Consider the following 13,416-nt stretch of genomic DNA (forward strand, 5'->3'; position numbering starts at 1 on the left):
TTTCTAATCTTACTACCTTTATTTTGTGTCATTTTCTTCCCTTATTCTATTGGCTAGGACTTCCAGTACCATGTTGGATAGGAGTGATGAGAGTAAACATCCTTGCCTGGTTCTCAATCTTATGGGGAAGGCAATCAGTTTTTCATCACTAAGTAAGATGTTTGCTGTAGGCTTTTTGAAGGTGCCATACATCAGGTTAAGAAGCTTGCTTCTATTCCTAGTTTGCAGAAAATCTGTAATAGGAAAATATGTTGAATTCCGTAAATTTTTTTTCTATATCAATTGATGTGATCATGTTGATTTTCTTGTTAGATTATTACTATGGCAGATTACATTGACTGATCTTCAAGTATTGAAGCAGTCTTGCATTCCCAAGAAGAACCCACTTGGTTATGGTGTATTCCAAGGACTACATAAACGTGCACGCACACACACACGCACACGCACACACACACACACACACACACACACACACACACACACTCCAGAAGTAGCACAAGTTCAAATTACAAAACTCAATTTAATTTGTATATACTAACAATAACTAACAGAAAATCAACATTTAAAAATAATTGCATTTGTTCTCTCTCTGAAAAAATGAAATGATTAAGTCTATATAAGATCTGTATTCTGAAAATTGTACAAAATGCTGTAAACAAAATCACAGAAGACCTAAATCAATGAAGAAATACATGGATCCATGGGTAGAAATACTTAATAAAGACTTCAATTCTTCCCAAATTGATCTATACTTTTATTACAACTCCATCGAAATCCCACCAAAGGATATGTTGTATATCAGGTAATCTGATTTTAAAAGACATGCAAAGATTAAAAGGTAGAAAAAAGAATGATGTCAGAAAAGCGATGCTACACAGTTTTAAAGTTCTGCTCCAATGCTAAAGTAGTCAAGATGGTGTGATTCCAGCAAAGGGATAGACACAGAGATCAATGGGACAGACTGTATCCAGGAATAGATCCACACTGACATGGAAAATTGATTTCTAACAAAGCTGCAAAGACAACTCAATAGAGAAAGGACAATCTTTCAACAAAAGCTACTGAAACAACTGAACTTTCATAAGCAAAAAATTGAACCTCAACCTAAAGCTCCTACCTTTATATAAACATTAATTCAAACGGAGCACAGATTTAAATAAAAAATGTAACACTATGAAACTTTTAGAAGAAACCATAGGAGAAATATTCAAGACTAAGTTGTTAGACATGACACCAATATAACAATTTGTAGAAGAAAATACTGACAAAATGAACTTCCTCAATATTTAGGACTTTTGCTCTGTGAAGGATCTTATTAAGAGGAAGAAAAGACATGCTACAGGCTGAGTGAAAACATCTGCAAACCATATAGCTGACAAAGGGCTTGTATGTAGAATCTATGAAGAACCTTCAAAATTCAACACATTTTTAAAAAAAAAAAATCCGGTGTAAAAGTGGGCAAAAGACATGAAAAGACATTTTGTCAAAGAAAGAACATGAAGAGCAAAGAAGCACAAGTGAATATGATCAGCATCAGTAACCATTAGAGAAATGCAAATTAAAACAATGAAGTATCGCTATGTCTGTTAGAAAGGAGAAGCTCAATGATGACACCAAATCCTGGCAAGATTGCTTAGAAACCAGACAACTCACACATCCCTGGCATCACTTGAACAAGGTATAGCCACTCTGGAAAAGAGTTTGGCAGTTTCTTATAAAACCAAAGGTACATGTCCTATGTGAATCAGCAATTTCACTCTTCAGGATTTAACCTGAAGAATGAAAGCAGGTGCACAGAAACCTGTACATGAATGTTCTTAAAAGTTTTATTCAAAATAGCCTCAAACTGGAAACCACCCAAATATCTTTCAATGGTGAAAGACTCAACAAATTCTACCATATCCATATAAGAGACTACTACCCAGGAATAAAAAGCAAGAAATTATTGATACAGGCAAAAACTTGGAGGTTTTGTTAGAGCGTGAAACTTGGTGAAAAAAGCCAATCTTCTGTTGAAGATTGGCTTTTGGCTTTTGGCTTTTGTTGACGAAAGAAAAAACTTTCTCTTATGAAAAAAGCCAATCTTCTAAAAGGTTTTACACTTATAAGCTTCCATGTATAAAACATTCTCCTGTTGTGGGATAATTTAGGAATCAGAGAGACCGAGGGGTTGAGGAGGATTTATTATTATTATTTAGGTGCATTGGCCCAGTCGGATTAACATCCAAAGGACTGAGCCCCGAACAAAGAGTCAAGTTACCTTTTAAGCATTTCATGGGTGGGGGAAGATTTGTGCAGGGGGAAGCATATTACAGAAGCAAGAAACAAAGACAGTTATTCAATTGAGACTTGCATTACATTATTTCTTTTCAAGGAAAAACATGTTTTACAACTTGAGTTTATCTGTCTAGTGACCTTGGAGCTGCACAGCTAGAGAACAGGGTCTTCACAATGCCTGGGAAAGGGAGAGATAAGGCTCACTAGCCACAGAAAAACAGGCAGTTAATTTTTAGAGGACTCCAGCTCTTTCTCTTCCTCAGGGGGAATTGGGTTTTCTTACATACAACTGAGTTTTTGCTTACACATTCTTTAATTTCTTTTAATTCCTGTTCCACTCCAACTAACAAAACTATAGAGATGGAGGACAGATTGGTGGTTGCCAGGAGACAGGGACAAGGTACGAGGATGTGACTAAAAAGAGGTAGCACAAGTGAGTTCCTCTCAGTGATGAAACAGTTCTTTGGCAAGGACAGTGGTGCAAGTGGTTACAGGATACTACACATGAGATCACCTTGCATAGAACACACACACACAAAGGAGTGCATGCAAACACTGTGAAAACTGCATAAGGTCTGTAGTCTAACAATAGTCAGACAATGCCCATGCCCTGGTTTTGATGGTGTCCTGCTGTTCTGTAAGATAGCTGTTCTGTTAGGGAAAGCCGGGTAAAGCATCCAAGGGACTCTGTCTACTACTTTTGTGACTCTCTGTGAATCTACAATCATTTCAAAATAAAAACTTTAAAGAAAAGCAACCAAGTGATTTTTATATAATAAACGTCAGCTTAATCCTCACCTTGGGAGGGAATAGAGACTAGGGAGCATCGCAATGGTGGGTTCTGGAGTGCTGGCAGTGTCCTTTTTTGTTTTTCTAACCTAGATGATGATGACATAGATACTCCTTTGTGACAAGTCATTGAGGTGTACGTATTGTTTCATAAACTTTTCTGTGTGTTAAACTGTCGAAAAGAATTGTTTAAGTTAAAAGAAGAACTTTAAGGTAAATACAGCATTTTACATAAAAGAAACATGGAGCTGTATTTTTGTAAATGGGTCCAAAACAGAAAAACAGAGATTGATTTAAACAACTCTCTAGATAGGTTTCACAGCAGACTAGGCACAGCTGAAGAGTGAATGAGTGAATTGGAAGACAGAGTGACCAATTTACAGCACAGATATGTAGAAAGATGAGCAAAGTAAAACAGAGTTTTACTCCAATATGTGCTTAAGGGGAATTAAAAAAAAAATTGAGTAGTTGGGCAAGAGGTAATCATTGAAGTGACAATGGCTGAGAATTTTTCAGAATTAAAAAAGATATCAACCCTCGGGTTGAAAAGGCACATCAAGTCTTTCACAGGATTAAAAATACATATTTATTTATTAGATAGTAGATAAACCCCTAGACACATTAGGATAAAAGAAAAAATTTAAAAAATGAGGAAATGCCAAAAGGTTAAAAGAAAAAAAGAAAGATTTGCTGCAAAGAAAAGATTGCCAAGCCAACAGCAGACATCTCATCAGCAACAGTAGATGAGACAATGGAATAATAACTTCCACGTTTTGAGGGAAAATAACAATGAGCCTAAAAATGTATCCCCAGCTACCCCAGTATTCACGAGTGAGGTTATTTAAAATAATTTTATAAAATGTGGCTATTTTATAAATGCAGTTATTTAAAATAATTTTATAAAATGATATTTGATGATGGGGAAATGTTCACACTACATTAAGTTAAAAAAGACAAGTTAAGGAAATGGATAATGGGTATAAAAATACAGTTAGAAGGATTATGACCTAGTGTTCAGTAGCACAATAGGGTGATTGTACTTAATAATTTATTGTATATTTCAAAATAACTGAAAGAGTGGAATTGGAATGTTCCTAATACAAAGAAATGATCAACGCTTCAGGTGATGGACATCCCAAGTACTCTGGTTTGATTATTACATTTTGTATGCTTGCATCAAAATATCACATGTACCAAATAAATAGGTACAACTGATATGTATCCACAATAATTAACAACAAAAAAAGTAAGACGGGTTACAAAAAGTATGTATACTATTGTTGTAGACACAGCCAATGATATGGATGACGGAGTTGGATATATCCAGATTATACACTTATGTGCATACTACATATATACACACAACTATACACATATGTATGTGTACATACACTCACATATGAATGCACAGATAAAACTGAAAGGACATACATCAAAATGGTAACATATCTGTTAGTTTTTGAAGGGAAGGCGAGGGTTAAAAAAAGACACAGGGAGTGCTGGCAGCTCGACAGCAACACAAGTTTATTGCCAGAGCAACCTGCTGAGGTGGGGCACCAGCTTAACGCCAGAGCCCACCACTGCTTACAGGCTAGGGTACTTATAGGTATGGGTGGGAAGGGTCTGGGTGGCGTGGTTTGCTGCTTGACAAAGATGTTCCTTCAGTTGGGCCTTTGCTCGGCAGGGTATGATAAGGACATTCCCGTGCCTTGTGGTCAGGTCGTGGGGCAGGACATTTCTCACGGTGGAACCCCCATGGAATGTTTTGCTCTGCCAAGGTCTGTGAAACGGCAGGGGGCTTACAAAACAGTGCAGTTTGGACTAACAGTACCCAGATTGTACATTTAAAAATCATTTTTCTGTTCTTCGAAGGGCTTTTCAATATGTTCTGTATAGTCTAAAATAAGCATATGTTACTTTGTCACATTTAAAATGTTATTTTTTAAGTATGTTCTCTTCAAAATGCATTTAAACTGTTTGACAAATTAGAAAATTGTTTATTAAAAGCAAGGAGGCTTATAGACAAATCCTAATTCAGGTGGATTCAACAAATATTCTTTAGGCATTTTCTATATGCTGGCAATTATAAGAGTATTTAAGATTAGTATAAATCTAGAGAAAAACATGACAAATACTTATAACATAGGATAACATATGTGATATTATAGGCATACACAATGTTCTGAAATAATACAGAGGAGGGCATAGTTATGCACCAGCTAGGAGGAGGTTCAAAGAAGAGGGCCTACTGAGTAGGGCTCTTCAGGATGTAAAGGAATAGAGGGAATGGTGTGGGAGGAGAAAGAACTTTTCAAAAAAAGACAACAGGGCCAGGAGTGGTGGCTTGTGCCTGTAAGCTCACCACTTTGGGAGGTCGAGCTGAGGGGATCACTTGAGCCCAGGAGTTCGAGACCAACCTGGGCAACATAGTGAGACCCCTGTCTCTAGTGAAATAAGTTTAATATTTTAAAAAGACAACAGAGTACACAAGAAGCATTGAGGCAGAGAAAACACGACATGCAGAAGAAAGTAGAGTCAAGTGGGTAACATTGTTTCTGGGTAACATTGTTTCTAACATCAAATGATGAAAGCAGCATGAGGCTATTAAAAGTGGCATCAGAAAGTGCATTCAGTGACTTCAGTCTTTAGTGGAAGTTCCTAGTGTATGAAATGAACAGATGAGGAAAGGCCTTAATTGCTGTGCTATGGGAATAGGGAACCACTAAAGGGCTAAGGATGAGAGGATCTGTAATCCAGAGAAATTGCTCTGTTGGTAAAGTGGAGGGTGAATTTGAGGGGAATGAGACTGGAGGCAGGAGCAAGGCAGTAATGAAACGGCCTCATTGTCTGGAGTATCACCTGAAGTTTGTGGTCTCACAGCCATGGAGAACAAGGATGCGGACTCACAAAGAGTGAGGTTAAGAGTGGAAGTTCAACAGGCAGAAGAAAAGCTCTCTGCTGCAGAGAGGGGTCACAGAGAAATGGATTGCCGGTCCACGGCCAAATGCAGAGGGTTTTATAGATGAGCTGGTGAGGAGGTGGTGTCTGATTTACATAGGACATGAAAGATTAGTCAGACCAAGCATGCCATTTGCATAGGGCGTGAAAAACTGCTTAGACCAGGTGTGTCGTTTGCATAGGGTGCGAAATTCTAGTCGCCCCCTCCCTAATCTTGTATTATGCAGGTGGGTTCTCTGCCTGAGCAGCGCCATGTTGCCCATTTCTCTATTACTGCACACGTGGTGACAGAAAAGGGAAGATGGGCCCTCCATGTTGGACATGCCCGGCCCCCAGGTAGCCCTTTTCTATTGGCACAGCTGCCAGCATTCCCCTGTGCAAGCTTCCAGCTTGCTTATCTACGTTTGCAGCTCAATTTTTCAGGCTGCTCTTTGTTAGAAAAAAAATTTGTTGGGCTGCTTTTTGTTAGAAGGGAAGCTCTGCCAAGGACTCTGTTCCCCTCACTATCTGCCTAAATAATTTCTTTACCTCCTGTATCAGTAGCAGTGGAGGTGAGGAGAAAAAATATGTCAGACTTGGCCACTGATTAGAAAAGGTGAGAGGAGGGGTCAAGGAAAGGGAAAAGTGCTGGATCACGCCCAGGTTTCAGGCTGGAACAGGGCAAATGGCAGAAGCATACAATGTTGAAAATAGAGGCAGAGAAGACCACTTGAGTGGAGAGGGATAACGGGGCATTCTAGGACAGGATGGGTTTGAGATTTCCTGACCGTATCCAAGTGGATCCAAGTCTTGGGAGCATGAGGATTCACCAGAGCTCAGGGCAGAAAACAGGGAATGTGGAGTCATCAGCTTGCAGGTGATGGCTGAATCCATTCTCCCACTTCAGCAGAGAAGCACCCAAGCAAAGTGCTGAGAATCCTGGAGAACACCAACATTCCCCAGTGAGCTGAAAGAGAATTTAGAGGAGGCGCAGAGGGAAAATTAAATGGAAGAGAGTGCTGTAGAGAGCACCATAATCCAGGGCTTGGTCTGGAGGCAGGCTGCTTGAATAACCATTTCCTTTTCTGTAAATGAGAGTAAAATTATCTACCCACGCATGGAAAAAAAAAAATCTCAACAAACTAGAAACAGGAAGGAACTTCATCAACATAATACAAAGCATCTGTGAAAACCTTACAGTTAACACATTTAATGGTGCAAGGCTGAATGCTTTCCCCCTAAGACTCGGAATAAGACAAGGATGGCCATGTTCAGCAGGTCTATTCAGTTTTGTAATGAGGTTTTGGCCCAGGCAATTAGGCGATCCATATACAACAGAATCCAGACTAGAAAAGAAGTAAAACTGTCTTACTCACAAATGACATGATCTTGTATACAGAAAATCCTAAGGAATCCCCTAAAAAAAAAACCCTAGAACTAGTTCAGCAGGTTCACAAAATCGGCATAGAAAAATCAATTGTATTTCTATATACTAGCAATGAACAGTCCAAAAATGAAATTAATTAAGAAAATTATTCCATTCACAATAGCATCAAAAAGAATAAAATACTTAGAAATAAATGTAACAACAGGAAAACTTGTACACTAAGAACTTCAAAACATTGTTGAAAGAAATTAAAGAAGACCTAAATAAATGAAAGATGTTACTTGTTCATAGATCTGAAAACTAAATGTTACTAAGATATCAACACTCTCAAAATTGGTCTACAGGTTCAACCCAATTCCTGCCAAAATCCCAGCTGCCTTTTCTGCAGAAATTGGCAAGTGAATCCTAAAATTCACATGGAAATGCAAAGGACACGGAATAAGCAAAACAATCCTGACAAAGAACAAGGTGGGAGGACTTACCATCCTAACTTCAAAACTTACAAAGTAATCGAGAGTATGGTACCAGCATAAGGACAGATGTATAGGTCAATGGTATGTAATTGAAAGCTCAGGCAAGTACTCTCACCTGTAATCTCAGCACTTTGGGAGACCGAGACAAGGGGATCCCTTGAGGCCTGGAGCTCAAGACTAGCCTAGGCAACACAGTGAGACCTGTGTCTACATACAAAACATTTTTTTGTATCAATGTACCAAAATCAATTTAAAAATTTTGCTTTTAATTAGCCAGGCATGGCGGTGCACACCTGTAATCCTAGCTACTCAGGAAGTTGAGATGGTAGGATCACCTGAGCCTAGGAATTTTAGCCTTCAGTGAGCTATGATTGGCTACCACACTCCAGGTCAGGCAACAGAGAGAGAGATCGTGTGAGTAAAGAAAAAAAATAAGTAAATAAAAAGCCAAGGATGGTGGCTAACACCTGATATCCCAATACTTTGGGGGGCCAATGAGGGAGAATCCCTTGGAGCCAGGAGTTGAGATCAGCCTGGGCAACATAACAAGACCCTATCTCTACAAAAATAAAACTAAAAATTAGCTGGGCATGGTGGCACACACCTATAGTCCCAGCTACTTGGGAGGCTGAGAGGGGAGGATGACTTGAGCTCAGGAGTTCAAAACCAGTCTGGGCAACATAGTAAGACACTGCCTCCAAAAAATTAATTAACTAATTAAAAAAATTGAAAGCCCAGAAATAAACCCTTACATTTACAATCCATTGATTTGACAAAGGTACCAAGAAAAATCATTTGGAAAGAAATAGTCTTTTCTTTTTCTTCCTTTATTTTTTGGTTTTTAAGAGATGAGTATCTCACTATGTAGCCCAGGCTGGTCTCAAACTCCCGGACTCAAGTGATCCTCCTACCTCAGCTTCTAAAATACTGGGATTACAGGTGTGAGCCACTACACCCAGCCAGGAATAGTTGTTTCAACAAACGGTGGTGGGACAATGGGATATCCATGTGCAAAAACATTGAGTCCCTAACTACCACCACACACAAAAATTAACTTAAAATGAGTCATGTACCTAAATGTAAGGACTAAAACTATAAAACTCTTAGAAGAAAACATAGAAGTAAATCTTTGTGATCTTGTGTTAGGCAATGATGCCTTAGATACAACACCAAAACCACAAGTGAGAAAAGGAAAAAATGGCAAATTGGACATCAGCCAAATTAAAAACCCTGGCACATCAAAAGACACAAGAAAGGTTTCTCCCAACCCACAGAATGATAAAATATTTATAAATCACATCTCTAGTAAGTGACACATCCAGAACTCTTACAACTCAATATTAAAACATAATCCAGGCCAGGCGTGGTGGCTCATGCCTGTAATCCCAGCACTTCGGGAGGCCAAGGTGGGCAGATCACTTGAGGACAGGAGTTCGAGACCAGCCTGGCCAACATGGCGACACCCCATCTCTACTAAAAATACAAAAAATTAGCCAGGTGTGGTGGTGCATGCCTGTAATCCCAGCTACTTGGGTGGCTGAGGCATGAGAATCGCTTGAACCCAGGAGGCGGAGGTTGCAGTGAGCTGAGATCGTGCCATTGCATTCCATCCTGAGTGACAGAGAGAGACTCTGTCTCCAAGAAAAAAGAGAGAGACAATCCTATTTAAAATGGGCAAAGAACCATCCAAAAAAGATGTATTAAAGTCCAAAAAGCACATTAAAAACTGCTCAATGCCGTTAATTGCTAGGAAAATGCAATTCAATTCACAATGAGAAGTCACTTCACACCTGCTAGAAGGACTATAACCAATCAGAAAAATAATATCAAGTGCTGGAGAGGATGTGGAAAAATCAAAACCCACATAGATTGCTGGTGGGAATGTAAAATAGTGCAGCTATTTTTTGGGAAAACAGTATGACAGTTTCTCAAAATGTTAGATGAATTGCCTTAAACCCAGCAACTTCACTTCTGTGTACCTGTCCAGGGAAAATGAAAGTGTATGCCCACACACTGACTTGTATGTGAATGTTCATGGCAGCACCATTCACAAGAACCAAAAGGCGGAGACAACACAAATGCCCATCATCCGGTGAAGAGATTTAAAAAAAAAAAAAAAAGTGTGGTGTATAACGGAATACTATTCAGCAATAAAAGGAAAATTCTGATGCACGCTACCACATTGATTAACCTCAACAACACAATGCTTTGTGAAAGAAGCCAGATGCAGAATAACACACATTGACTGATTCAATTTATATGAAATGTCCAGAATTGCCTGATATAGATTAGTGGTTGCCTAGGACTGGGGATGAGAATGAAGAGTGACTCTGATAGGCACAACTTTTCTTTCTGGGATGATGCAATGTTTCAAAAGTAGATTTTAGTGATGGTTGCACAATTCTGTAAATAGACTAAATATATTAAAAATCACTGAATTGTACACTTAAAAGGGGTGAATTTTAGTAGGTAAATTCTACCTCAATTAAAGCTGTCAATTAAAAAAATAAAACTTTGAAAACTGTAACATCGACCCTTAGCACCAAGATTGTGGTCCTCAAATACCCTTACCCACTAAAGGAAACCAAGGCTTCTTAGAGAAATTGATGATTCCAGGTCTGGGCTAGAAATGCTTAAGACAAGACTGGAACATATTGTCACTCTAGATAGCAAGGAATCTATCAAAGATCATTAGGATGATATCAACATGCCTCAAGAGCCAATCTGAAGGAACTCCTTCTGACCAAAGATAGAACATTTTGTACATTAATAAGTATAATAATTGCAAAGGACTAAACTACATCAAATATGTTTAAATCTATGCATTCATAATGATTCTTTATTAAAAACAAGAGTGAGCCAGGCAGGGTGGCTCAGGACTGTAATCTCAGCACTTTGGAAAGCAGAGACAGAAAGATCACTTGAGCATAGGAGTTCGAGACCAGCCTGGGCAACATATGGAGACCCCCGTCTCTAAAAAACATTTTTAAAATGAGCCATGCCTGATGCTGTGTGTCTGTGGTCCCGGCTACTTGGGAGGCAAAGGTGGGAGGACCCCTTGAGCCAGGAAGGTTGAGGGTGTGGTTAGCTGTGATTGCGTCACTGCACACCAACGTGGGTGACAGAGTGAGAGAGACCCTATCTAAACAAATAAATAAAGCAACTACCTGGCCTTTTCTATATAAATTGTACAAGTGGGTAACACAATAATTTATAAAGAGAAGTATCTCTTTTTATATTTACTTTTTCATTTTATTTTTTTTCTTCTACAAGGCTGTTCTCAGGGTAGCAGTATCTCTTTATAGAAGTATGACAGCTCAAAAATGAGCAGGAATGATATCATAATACCACCATTGTTCAGTCCATAATCGATCAGTGGCTGGCAACATCACCAAATATATATATATATATATATGGCCGGACAGTACACACCTCCTGATGGAAGAATCTAGCAAAGTATTTTTGCCCTGCCCCACAAATCCAACCTGCCTCTGACCAAGTTTTTAGATCGTACCACTGATTTACAGTAAATAGAACAAAGTGAAGAACAAGTTAAACACCACAAGGATACAATTAGCAAAATCCAAACTATGAGAAACGCCATAATGAGGATACATTTAGCAAGATCTGAAATACAGGGAAACAGTCTTGTTTCTTCAATAAATAAATTGCAAAGGAGAAACAATTGATGAAAGGAGAAACCTATAGATCCAGAAATACTAACAGGCAAATCAAACAATCATAAGGAGAGACTTTATTTGGATTTTGATTCAAACAAACTAACAAAAAAATGAAATTACTGGAAATTTGGAGACAGTAGGGTAGTTGGTAGTACTAAAGAATAGTAGTGTGCGATGGTTGGTATGATAATGGTATTGCAATTTTGTTTTTTTTTTAAAAGAGTTCTTGGCTTGGGCACAGTGGCTCATGCCTGTAATCCCAGCACTTTGGGAGGCTAAGGCGGGAGGCTCATTTGAGGCCAGGAATTCATGACCAGCCTAGCCAACATGGCAAAACCCCATTTCTACTAAAAAAAAAAAAAAAAAAAAAAAAAAAATTAGCCTGATGTAGTGGCACACACATGTAATCCCAGCTGAAGCAGGAGAATCACTTGAACCCAGGAGGCAGACGTTGCAGTGAACTGAGATTCCGCCACTGCATTCCAGCATGGATGACAGAGCAAGACTGTCTCAAAAATAAATAAATAAATAAATAAATAAATAAATAAATAAATAAATAAATCATAAGTTCTTATCACTGGGTATGGTGTCTCATGCCTATAATCCCAGCACATTTGGGAAGCACAATTTGGGAAGAATTGAAGTCTTTATTAAGTATTTCTACCCATGGATCCATGTATTTCTTCATTGATTTAGGTCTTCTGTGATTTTGTTTACAGCATTTTGTTTCTCCAAGGGTGCTTCTTAAACTGGATGATTCATACCCTAGGAGTGTGTGTGTGGGATGGGGTTTGAAGCAGTAGGGTAAAAAACCTAGCGTACGTTCTATTCCAGAGATGTCAATTTACCAGACAACAGTTATTTTAAAACTTTTTTATGCAAAAACATGTTATAGGGTGGAATGCAACATTTTTATGGGCCTGTGGGCCATTTGTATACATCTTTGGAGAAATGGCTATTTAAATACTCTGCCCATTAATTCTAAACTTAAAACTTAAGACTTCAAAGACCCTCTAAGGATTTTGCTGGGCCACATCCCAAGACCCTGAAAGGTATTACTTACTCGCCCTCTCCAAACTGCCGAAGTCGGAAGCAGGTGACAAAAAAACTCACCCTGGAATCACCTTTTGTAAATGTCCCACCTCCAAGCTTTTCGATAGTTTGTAACACTGGCTCCTCTCCCCAAAAGCCTTTCCTTCAAGTCCCAGCAACTCTCCCTGACCCTGCTGGGAAGGCGCACCAATTACCTGTCATTCCAGGAAAGCTCATAGCATAAGATGATCCCATTGGTCATCTCCCAGAACCAGACTTTCTGAAAAGTCCTTAAGGACCAGCTAGTCCAATCCCTCACTGAGTAAAGGAGAAGCAAAGTCTAGGGAGGTGAGGTGATTCGTTGTCCTCCTAATTAGCAGGTGAGCTCCTGGCAGGGCTGGGGTTTCATCTTCTGGGCTCTCTGCAAGGTCGTGCCCGGCACGGGCCAGGAACAATTTCATGAACTCGTCATCTAGACGGCCTTTGACTGACACCATCTCTCCGTGTGGAGGAGCCGCTGGGGTGCGCGGGGCAGGTGTCGTCCGTTTCAGAGGTAAAATAACCCAGCTGCAAACCTCCAGAGGCCGACTAGAGCCGGGGTCAGAAAACAGGTTTTCCCTCTCGGGGACAGCGCCCAGGGGACGGGCATTAGAACATCGGCTGATGTTTCATCTGGTCAGGGAACCATCCAGCGCTTAGTACACCTGGCGCTAATCGGCAGGGATTAATCTCACACCCCGCAGCTGGCGGAAAGCAGCGGGAGGAGGCACCTAGCCCTGGGGTTGAGATCCCAGTTCCCGCGCGCGCAAACCACGCCCCTGTAGATTCTGGCTGCTGCGTG

The 13,416-nt window shown here is 39.7% G+C and overlaps 1 long non-coding RNA gene across 1 annotated transcript; it reads right to left on the minus strand.

Annotated features, from left to right (window-relative positions):
- Window positions 1–4,595: 4,595 nt before the first annotated feature.
- On the minus strand, window positions 4,596–13,409 carry LOC129525938 (uncharacterized). Its single transcript, XR_008670512.2, has 3 exons — window positions 12,791–13,409; window positions 6,792–6,970; window positions 4,596–4,846 (listed from the first exon to the last, which is right to left on the minus strand). It is a non-coding gene; the product is annotated as an uncharacterized lncRNA (long non-coding RNA).
- Between the last annotated feature and the right edge of the window lie 7 nt (window positions 13,410–13,416).

The sequence above is a fragment of the Gorilla gorilla genome, chromosome 10 (genome assembly GCF_029281585.2).
Source record: "Gorilla gorilla gorilla isolate KB3781 chromosome 10, NHGRI_mGorGor1-v2.1_pri, whole genome shotgun sequence".
Taxonomy (NCBI): domain Eukaryota; kingdom Metazoa; phylum Chordata; class Mammalia; order Primates; family Hominidae; genus Gorilla; species Gorilla gorilla.